The sequence below is a fragment of the Nomascus leucogenys genome, chromosome 22a (genome assembly GCF_006542625.1).
Source record: "Nomascus leucogenys isolate Asia chromosome 22a, Asia_NLE_v1, whole genome shotgun sequence".
NCBI classification, from domain to species: domain Eukaryota; kingdom Metazoa; phylum Chordata; class Mammalia; order Primates; family Hylobatidae; genus Nomascus; species Nomascus leucogenys.
Genome location: NC_044402.1, coordinates 80,287,726 through 80,298,600, shown reverse-complemented (window position 1 = coordinate 80,298,600; position 10,875 = coordinate 80,287,726). Strand labels below are relative to the sequence as shown.

General features: G+C 41.4%; 1 protein-coding gene across 4 annotated transcripts in view; it reads left to right on the top strand.

Moving 5' to 3' along the window:
* The first annotated feature begins 7,873 nt into the window (after positions 1-7,873).
* Positions 7,874-10,875, top strand: part of ZNF385B (zinc finger protein 385B) — a 422,583-nt gene continuing 419,581 nt past the window's right edge. For 3 of the 4 annotated variants that reach the window (XR_004027926.1, XM_030803393.1, XM_030803392.1), the window contains exon 1: positions 7,874-8,388. The gene's annotated coding sequence lies outside the window, so the exon portion shown is untranslated. The remainder of the gene's footprint in view (positions 8,389-10,875) is intronic. The other variant, XM_030803394.1, reaches the window with a different exon arrangement.

The following is a 10,875-nucleotide window of genomic DNA, read 5'->3' as shown; positions in this document are numbered from 1 at the left end:
TCTCTGCCAATGGCTTTTTGAAAAGCCCTTATTACTTTGATAACAAAAGTTAATCTGTGAATATATTCTACTTATAAAAAGTTTAGTTAATGCATAGTAGGATAATTTATTTTTATTATTTCTCTGTTGTTGGGCACTTAGTTTGCTTCCAAAGTTTCCTTATTCAAACTATGATATAATGAACACCTTTGTGCATACAGCTTTGCTTAGATCTGTTACTGTGTCTCTAGAATAATGTGAGATTGCTGTGTTGAAGCACATGCGCATCAATAAGGTAACTTACTGAGAGGCTGTATCAATTTACAGTCCCATCAACAATGCATGAGAGAATCCTGGATTGTTTAATAGTCTCTTAGAACATATAACTATATCCTTAATATGATGAAGAAAATAAAATGTAAACTCCTGTCTTCCTAGATTTTTAAATCAGGAAAACTTAACATATGTGAAAGAAATATTGGATGGTATATGACACAAAATACAATTGTGGAGATGTGTCCATGTATGTATTATGTGACTTATACAGTGTGGTTGAAATGTTGTCAATCAAAATGTTTATAAATCAATTTATATGGATGTGTTTCACATTTCTTTCAATCTTTCAGGCATTGATTTACTTGGCTTTGTTGTGATCATGCTATATTCCAGTTACCTTCTCCTTTTTTTTTTTTTTTGAGATGGAGTCTCGCTCCGTCGCCCAGGCTGGAGTGCAGTGGCACGATCTCGGCTCACTGCAACCTCCGCCTCCCGGGTTCATGCCATTCTCTCACCTCAGCCTCCTGAGTAGCTGGGGCTACAGGTGCCTGCCACCACGCCCAGCTAATTTTTTCTATTTTTAGTAGAGATGGGGTTTCACCATGTTAGTCAGGATGGTCTCGATCTCCTGACCTCCTGATCCGCCCGCCTTGGCGTATAAAGTGCTGGGATCACAGGAGTGAGCCACCATGCCTGGCCCTTCTCCTTTTCTTTATACATTATCATTAATAATTTTTCATGTTACTACAAATTTCTAACAAACATCATGTATGAGAATAGCTACATAACATTCCTTTAATGAGACGTGTTTAACCATTCCCCTTAGATTGTCTTCAGTTTTTCCTATTAATAAAGCTATGATGAATATTTTTGGTGGGCCACTTCCCCCCCATTTAACATTATTTCCATAACATACAGTTCTAGATTGAAATTGCCAACTGAGTCAACAGGAATAATCATTGTAAGAGTTTGATAAATACGGTACACTGCTCTTAGGAAAAGCAGTTGAGCCAATGAATATCAATTCTGCTAGAATTGTTATCTTAATAACTTTTTTAAAGTTTGCTAATTTGATGCTATCTCATGCTATTTTAAATCAATGTTTATTTTTAGCAGGCATGAACATTACATATATCTTTCCTTTGTCTATAGAAAATTATCCTTTTAATTAATTTCTCAACCTTGGCTATTAATGTACATTTATTGGCTGTGGAAGGCTGTCCTGTGTGTTCACATTTATTTGGCGGCATTCTGCCCTTTACAGCATCCCTGACTTGTAATAACCAAAAAACTATTATCCCATGGGGGGACAAATCAGACCTTGTGAAGAAATTTGTTTAAGCAAATACGTTTTTAAAATGTAGTCAACTACCAATTTAGTTGATCTGTTTTGGAAGTTTAGATGTTTGTATCTAAAGTGAGAAAACTTCATTCATAAGTGTGAAGTAACTGCAAGTGAAGACAGTCCCAGATGTGAAGAGGCTCATAGAGGTCAGCTCACAAAGTGTCATGATAGTGCCAAAGCTGAACAATAGGGAAACAGAGGCTCAGGAAATTTAATTCAAATGCCCAAGATCACTGTCCAAGAAGATGAAACTAGCATTTTTGTCCTCCAGGCTTCAGATTTTTTCATAACCCCACCCTATTGCTCATGCCACCCCTGCTCCCTGAATTATAATTCAGCTGGGTCCATCTCCTTTAAGAAACCCTTTTCAGAAAATCCACCTGAGCTGCAATGATTTCTACCAATCCCCTAGAATATGCCTATATTAGCATGGAGTTCTTCAGGTAATGTTTGATGTTTAAATGATTGTCACTTATACTCTAGCCTTGATCCTAATGGCTTGAAAACTCCTGAAGGGTGCTTGGATAAAGGGCTCTGACCACAAAGAACATCCATAAAATACTATCAATTAGGTCAGCTTCAATAACATTTTGGTTTCTTTTGTTGTTGTTGCTAGGATTTTGATGGCTCCTTAAATTGGCCAAGTAGTGTGGGCCCCTTATAAAAAGAGGGAAATGAATTTTGGCCAGTAGCTGGAAACTGGAAAATGTGAGCAAAATCTATTTTCAAATTGAAAGGGTTATTAGTATATTATCTTTAATAAAAATGAGAGATGAGAAAAGGGATTGCTGAATTAGAAAATGAGGGAAGGAGCAGGGACCTGACAAGCAAAGTGAAAATGTAACATACTAAAGAGAAGACAACAGGGAGATAAGTACTGGATAATAGGACAAGCAGCAACCATTGTTTGGTCTATAGTAAAACCATTATTATTTCTACAGCTTGTAAATTATAAACTCCATGTTGTTTACTATTGCATCCCTGGTGCTTAGTGGACAGACGTGTATATTAAATACAGAATAATTATTGAAATGATCGAATGACTGCCTGGACCTGGCTTCTTGAAAGTCACTTCTTTTGTTGCAGCAGGGAATCAGATCCTGTTGTTTACACGTGTGTGCATAAGAATGAAAAATTCCCAGCTGCATTTAATCTTGCATTGAATATCTGCAGCTGGTTTGGTAGTCCTAGGCACTGAAGGTAGCGCACGAATGCAAACAAAATATAAGAAATAGTTCCTAGCTTTAAGGGTCTGACAACCTTATTGAAAAGATGAGATAGGAAATAGCTACCATCTTTAGGGAGTTGTTTAGGGAGGTCCAGCTGGTCATCCATAATCAAAAAATGTTGAGAGGTCAAAAGCTACAATGTATTCATAATTTATCAATAAATAGGGGTCCTTCTCCTCAGTCTTCTCAACTTCTTTAAGGTAACCCTGCCTTAAGGAGACTAAGTTAAGAATGGCTTCAAAAGCTATGGTGACACTAGTTGTACACGTGAAAAAGAGAAAATGTAAGACCATGTACTACGCAAACGGACACTGAGCTGCTCTTTGTAAGGCACTATATATTAGGTATTATAAAAGACAAAAGAACCAATAGGATATGATTTCTACTTTCAGCGGAACTTACAGTCTAATCAATACTTTTGATTAACCTCAAGAAGTAGCATACAAAGAGCTTTTTACAGCTGAGATAAACTTGAGTTAGAATTGCGGCTCTGCCAATTTGTGATCTTGAGCATATCACAAACTTACTGATTCTCATTTTCCCCATTTGTAAAGTGGTATTAACAATTTCTCCTTCACAGGCTTCTCATAACAATAAAATGAGACAATGCACGTGTACAGTGTCTGGACACAGCATTCTTTAATAAGGGCTAAGTGTTGCCTATTTAGACATTAAAGCTTTTTGAAAGTTATTCAACACAGTCAGTTCAACATTAAATAAACATAGTTTATCTAAAATGATGGTATTGGTTAAAATGGAAAACTATTTAAAAATACAATTTGAAATCAAAAGATGCTAGTCATCTAGTCATCAGGGAGCTTCCACAGTTACTAGGCAGTTATGAGTTACCTGCCCAAGGGAAGCAATTGAAAAACTGAGCCTAGAAAATAATGGAGCATTTTTGAAAGGAGTGTTACTATGTTCAGATTTATAAAAGGTGGAAGAAAAATAAAAATTGCAAATGCAGTTAAGAGAAGATTAATTATTTTATATTTATCTCAGAGCAAAGAGCCAAACTGGGGAATGTGTGTTAACCACGGTAATCACCTTGCAATCTAATCAGGAAAGGATTTGGGGTATTGTAAAATCAGTGCAGTCTTCATCTTGGGGCCCAAGGCAGTGCTGGATTAGGTTTCAAAGGGACAGATGCATAACAAGAAGCACTGTTATTACTGCAAAGCCATGGTTTGAGTCTAGAAGGAATACTTTTACAATATTGATCACCTCTGGACACAAAAGATATTACTGCCCCAGAGAGGGGGCATGATGTCACAGCAAAGCACCAATTCCACTAGATCTCAAGAAAGTAAATTTATACGAGGAAAGACTGAAAACAAACAGCTCAGTCACACTTGAGAAAAATATTTAAATAATTAAATATCAAGATAATTAAATATCAAGATAAATCATAATGTGTTAAATGTAAAAAAGGAAGACATATTAGTGGGCAAGGAATTTAAATACATGGCCCTTCAATGCTAAGAGTATTCAAGTAAAAAAGGAAGATGAAAGGGAACCCAATTTCCAGTTAAAAAATAAATATAAGCCAAGAGGACAATTCTTTTTCAAAGAATACTAAAGATTCACATAAAAAGAATCCCCCAAGACAGAGAGAGAAAAAAAAAATAGCATAGTTTCTCAAGTAGGCTTGAGATGTAAGGAGTTTTATATCCTTTCACCTTCCAAATACATATGCTACAGTTAGATTTTAAATAGATTTAAAAATGAGACAAATGTAAAACACAAACTGACAACTCAGGAACAACTTTCAGATTTACAGTTAAAATAAACTATACTTTTTCATACATTTTTAGAGATAGAAGTCTAGGTCAAATTTGGAACTTCTACCTAAAATCATCTCATTAGCCTTAAAAATCTATCAATTCCATTATTTTTTTTCAAACATACAAGAAAATGATACTGAAAACTTACTGATCAATAAATCCCCAATTTTGTGTTACAATTCATTCTTATTTATTTTGAGAGGGCAGACCTCCTTAAGACAATTACTACAAGTGTCTTTGAAGAAATACATTTTTTTTAACTGAGCCTGAGTTCGGACTGTTAAGAACAAATGTTATAAAACATCTATCCCATTAATTTCTCACAACATATGAACGTTGAAATAAAATACAGAATTTTCTGACTTTGCAAGATATTCATGCACCCTTGTAAAAAATATAATTTAGTAGCCTATTAAGAAACGGGTTTTCTGCAGTCAAATGCCCCCCACTGAGCTATACCCCTCAACTTTGGGTTTTCTATTCCTAGGTAGTCCAGTTTTCTTCCATTGCAGGAGTGGTTTTCAAAATATGGCACCCTGCCTGGAGAACAGAGTCTCACTGATGGCTGCAACGTGATCCAAAATGTCTGTAGGGCCTTGTTTTACAATAAGACATCTTAAAAAAAATATTTCCATAGGTTTTTGGGAGACAGGTGGTATTTGGTTTCATGAGTAAGTTCTTTAGTGGTGATTTGTGAGATTTTGGTGCACCCATCACCCGAGTAGTATACATCTTATGTATGAACTCATTTCCATTTCTCATATGGTAAAACTAAGCGAACTATTAAGTCTCCAAATTTGTTGATGTTCCTTGTTATCACCAAGTTCTTTATTCACTGGAAAGTGTAAATTTGTGAATGTAGTTAAAAGGAGTTCGTTTAGCTAAGGTCTTCAATATTTAGGAACCAATGCACCATACACTTCATAAACGCAAAAGTAGAAAAAAACCTTAAATTAATCCCTTTCTATTATGTTCCTCCTTGATATTTGGGCTCTTTCCTTGATGAACTACCCTTCCAGTGTTGCTGCTATCCTGACCACTCTCCTAATGCCCCCAGCCTAGGGCTATAGTTCTCTGAGTTGGTTTACTCCATTACTGCCAGGAGTGAGCCAGAATGTTTCCAGGAAAATGGTGCTTGGAGGCTTTGAGGACAGGAGAATCCCCTATGTCAGATAACACTGTAAAGGCATATTCAATGCCAAATTATACAGTAGAAACACATTTGCAATCAGAAAATTGAGACAGAAGCTGTTTTTTCTCTATATATTTAAATATTGTCTTTTTTTTATTATACTTTAGGTTTTAGAGTACATGTGAACAATGTGCAGGTTTGTTACATATGTATCCATGTGCCATGTTGTTTTGCTGCACCCATTAACTCGTCATTTAGCATTAGGTATATCTCCTAATGCTGTCCCTCCCCCTCCCTTTTTAAATTTAATGTTGTTTCCATACTGAAGTGCATTTACAAAGGAGGCACTGCAATTGTTTTGTGCTTGGGGCTCCAGAGGCCTTAATCCTGCCTTGGCTAAGGACACGAAGGGCAGGATTCTTAGTCAGTTATGTCACAGGTGAATAATTGGGAGTTGTCTGCATGTATTTTATGCTTCTTTCAGCTGTTAGGAAATGCAACCCTGAAATTATTCTCTGCCATGAGTCTTAGCTATAGGTGATTAAAAATAGACAGGGAGGAGGGAAGGATATAGTTGCAGTTTGCAGGACATAAAAAATGCACATGCTGCTAAATTGTGCAAGCCACGGAGAACACTTCTCACAGGTGTTCCACTGTGCAGAGGTTACTCATTTGCCTCCAAGTGCAATCCAAGGTGTTGACTGGAGACTTTAAGGGGCCCTCACCCCTTTCTCTGCATCTTAGATTCCTGGAGATATCAATACTTACCTGGGCTCAGAGGCAACCTCGACAACCACGCTGTCCCAACTCTGAAGTGCATGGCACTGGAAGCTGGGTGTTTTTCTCATGGAAGGTTTTTGCCTCTGGAATTTCCTGCTTGTCCCAGTCTGCCAGAGCTCCATCTTACTGACCTTCAGGGACTTGTGAAAGACGTCTTTTCAACATAATCTTTATTGATGAGAAGAGACCTTAAGATCATAATTTTGTGAAAGATAATTTAAGCAATTATCATAGCTCATGTTCTTTTGGGTTAAAATGATTGAATTTTGGTGCTGTCCTTCTGTAGCAACTTCAAATAAGGCACAGTTTTAAGAGTAAACACACCGATAAACGTTTGTTCTTAATATTGAGACTGCCTACCTGGATGTGAAGATATTTGGATTCTAAAAATAGAAAAACTGTAAGTCAGATTTATGCCCTTTCTCACGCTGGTACTTCAGATGTGCTGGTGCTTGCAATAACCCTACATTCCAAGGTGGGTTAAAAACACAGCCTGCTCCTTTAGAAAGCTCTAAGATGGGGTGATTGTTTGTCACATCTCAAGCCTACCCTGGGAGAACAACACTGGCTTTGGCTGGACATTAAGATATTTATTCTAGACGATTATGCCAAGACATTAACAGCTGCAGGATTAATTATTTACGTAGTGAGTGTCAATCATCTGAGACAAGAACCAAAGAAAAAGATCATCTGGTTAAAAAAAAAATCTCTGCTATATAACACAGCTCTCTTGTCATTTATGACTCTTGAACTTCTCCCCAAAGAAGTAATCTCAGAAAACTGCTCTTTTAAAATTATTTTCCCTTTCTTAAGTGTTCTAAGTGCTTTCCCTTTCAGAACCAAGCACCTTGGCCATGTTTGCACTAATTTTCAGAAGATGCCCTCTACATCAGGGTAACCGATGACAGGTTTTAGTTTTGAAAACTTAAACACGGAAAAGAAATCCGGAGGAAAATGAGCCCCCCGCCCACAGCCCTTTCAGATCCGCGGCGAGGCTGCGATGCCTTCTGCGCTCCGGGCCTTCCCGGCTCCGCCAAATATGCCGAAGCTGCTAGCTGTGCTCTGCTAGCCCAGGGGTGGTCAAAGAGGAAAAACAAATAGTTGGTCTGACGATCTCCAAGAAGAGAGTTTCACTCTGGGTTGACTAATATTGGAAGCGTCCGCCCCATCGCGGGGCTTGGTATCTAGGCTTTGGGACCTCTGCTATTGCCAAGCATCTCTTCGGGGACCCGAGCCCCCGGGCTGAGGACCGCGGGGTACCCCTGGTCGGGACGGAGCCTCCTCTGGCTCGCTGTGCGCGCACGCCTGGAAAGGCGGGATTTAAGGCAGCGATGCTGCGGGAGGCTCTGCAGTGTCAACGAGTCCCCGAACGGTCCCGCCTCATTCCCTCTCGTGTGTGTGCCTCGCAAGTCTCTGCTTGGTAAACCGTCACAGCTTCGGCGCGCGAGAGTGGCGTTGGCACGTCCAAACCCCGGGGTCCTCGGCCAGGCCAGGGGGGCGGGCGTGCGGCGGGGCCGGGCCGGGCCGGGCGCGCCCAGCGGGCTCCGGGCACACGCCCCTCACCTGGGCGAGGCCCGGCGCGCAGGCGCTCAGCGCGGGGGCAGCGGCCGGGCGCTTAAGCCCGGCGCGGGCAAGAGTTGGATAGTTCAGGGGCCGCGCCGGGCCGAGCTGTCGCCGGCGCCACCTCCACCGCCGCCGCTGCTACCGCCACCGCCACAGCCTGGGCTGCAGCAGATCGCGGGAGAACGTCTGCACGAAGCCCCGGTGCAGCCCTGGCGGGACCGCAGCAACCACCGGAGCGTGAGCAACAGCTTCCCGGCTGGAGGAGCCACTGCCCCACGCGCCCGCGGCCCGCGCGCCGAGGTAAGCTCTGGGCGCCCAGCCCAGCCCGGCGCCTCCGGACTGGGCGCCCTCTGATTGCCCGGCCCCCGCCCGCCTCCGCAGAGCGAGCCTGCACCTGGGCGCGCCGCCGGAGGGAATGGCCGGGAGCCCCCCTCCCGGTAGAGTTTGCACTTTGTCCTACGGTCCCACTTGTAGAGGAGGGCGCCCAGGCGCCTGTGGCTTCCACGACCTAATCCTAACTCCTGCGAGTCCCTGGAGTTAGGATTAGGTCGTGGAAGCCACAGGAGCATACTCCTCTCTTCCCCAGGGTAGGCTCCAATTCCCAAGGACGGATGGAGAGGGGAGAGGACGAGGAGAGTGCCCCGCTGTGTTTAGCCGCAGCGCCTCGTCACCTGGGCTGGAAGTTTGGGGTTTGTCTTTCTCTCAATGACCGGGAAATGGGTAGTTAGGGGACCGAGGTGTGGGAGGAGGGTAGCGGTCGAAGCTTGGGGTCGTGGGAGAGTTCTGCAGCAGAACCCAGATGAGATGGGGGCAGAGGGGCAGAGAGAAGGTCCCCAAAGTTTGCACTTGTTGGGAGCCCTGACGGGCGGCCTCGGGCCACTAAGCGCTGGTGAAGGTGTCAGGGAAGGGTGGGAGGACACTGTGGGACTGCGGAAGGGACGAGGAGAAGGGGAGGGGGAGGACCATCTGTTTCGCCACTGTTATGTGCGGGGGCCCGTGGGGAGAAGGGAGAGCTGGCAGGACGATGCTTCCCTAGACGCTGGAGGACAAACAGTTTTTATGGGGAACCTGGATAGGGAGTGCTGTTCTTCAGGGGAAATAAATTGCCAAGAAGTATCCCCCCTCTCCCCACGCCCATGAATACAAAATAACGCAGTTTTGGAATGCTCTCAAAAGTTCTTGGGTTGGGAAACGGCTTCTTTCATTTTCATACAGAGATGAGGTTTGCATTTCCTTCTGGTTTTGCTTTGCTGAGGAATATCACACCAAGGGGAATGCAAACTTTGTCAAGATGTAGTAGCAAAAGATGTTCCTATAGAAGGAACACAACATTTGTGTTATAGGGCCTAGCCTAAAGCGTGGAAACTGGCAGCGTCCACACAATTCATGAAACGGTAGGAAATGCATTTATCTAATTAAAAAGAAGGCTTTTCATAAAGTCAATAAGCTACATCTTAGGTAAGTTAAAGGCTTTGGCTTGAAAGAACTGCCTTAAATGTTCCAAGGCCAAATTTCACCGGTTTTCAGAGTCCTTTAATCTTATTTTGATGCCATATGTGCATTGAGTATGTGCTGCCCCTTCCCTGTAACAGATAAATGCCTTTAGAATGCAAAATACGGCATTGCAAGTTCTGTTACTCGAGGTTTTTAAGATGAAAAAGATGCTTATTTGATCAAAGTGTTGGTTGTTTTTCAGATTCTGTATTCCCATAAATTAAATATTTGTGGATTTATAATTTACACTCTTACCTATTTCCAAAAGTGATTTGAGGAAGCTTGGGATAAAAACCACAAATCAAATAGCTATTCTTGTAGATCTCCTTGACCTCTCTTGGATGCGTTTGTAGTAAAATGCTTTGGGGAAGGTGAATTCTCCTAACAAAGGAAAAATTACTGTCCATGTTGGAATCATCTTGGTGATACAATGTTTTGCAGCATAATTTCTTATGTTCTTTGTTTGCAGTATATTATTTTACATTACATAAGTAATGATCTCTTTATAGAAGTTTAATAACCACTAAGTATCATCTATATTGAAAAAAATGTTGATATTTTACAGCATTTTAACAATATACAGATTCACAGAGCAAAAAGAAAACAATGAATTTAATGTATTTTTCTTCAACTGAGGTACAAAGGAAACCAAATGGAGGTGTCTCCTCTACAGTCAAATCAGAGAGGGAACTGTCATTAGTACTTGTCACCCAAATATGGCCAATTAGTGAGACCTGTCAGCAGCTGGAGGATAACTTTAAAAAGTGTAACTATTAAATAAGGATTGATCAAAGCGTATCAGGTGCTCTCAGCATTCATTTTCTCAGGCAAGTGACCTGATTCAGAGAAAAAAAAAATCTTTCAAAACAATTCTGAAAGGTGAAATGCCTATACAGACTAATGCTATGTGGAGTTGGGCACCATGAAAAAGATAAGGCTCTTAAGTCCTTGGACTGGCCACCCCACCTCCCCTGCCCTTAGACTTTTTTTCCAAGCTGAATTTGAAGATATCATTGCTTGATTTTTAATAGCAACAATTTATATTTTAAAAATTGAGCAATTAGCTAACTTCATACAGGAGTGAGTCTTTGTTCACATAAATAAAGGGCAAAATTTGCTCTGCCGTTCCCGTAATATCCTATATGTCTTCAAAGAACTAAAGAACAGGGAGTGTGTGTCTGTCCCAGTTTCCCACCGCTTTTTATGTGCCTCTGGTTTTTATTATAACCCCTCCACACCATTTCATTATCTCTATTTTGCCACCACCCCAATTCCTGTCTCTGTCCCCACTGT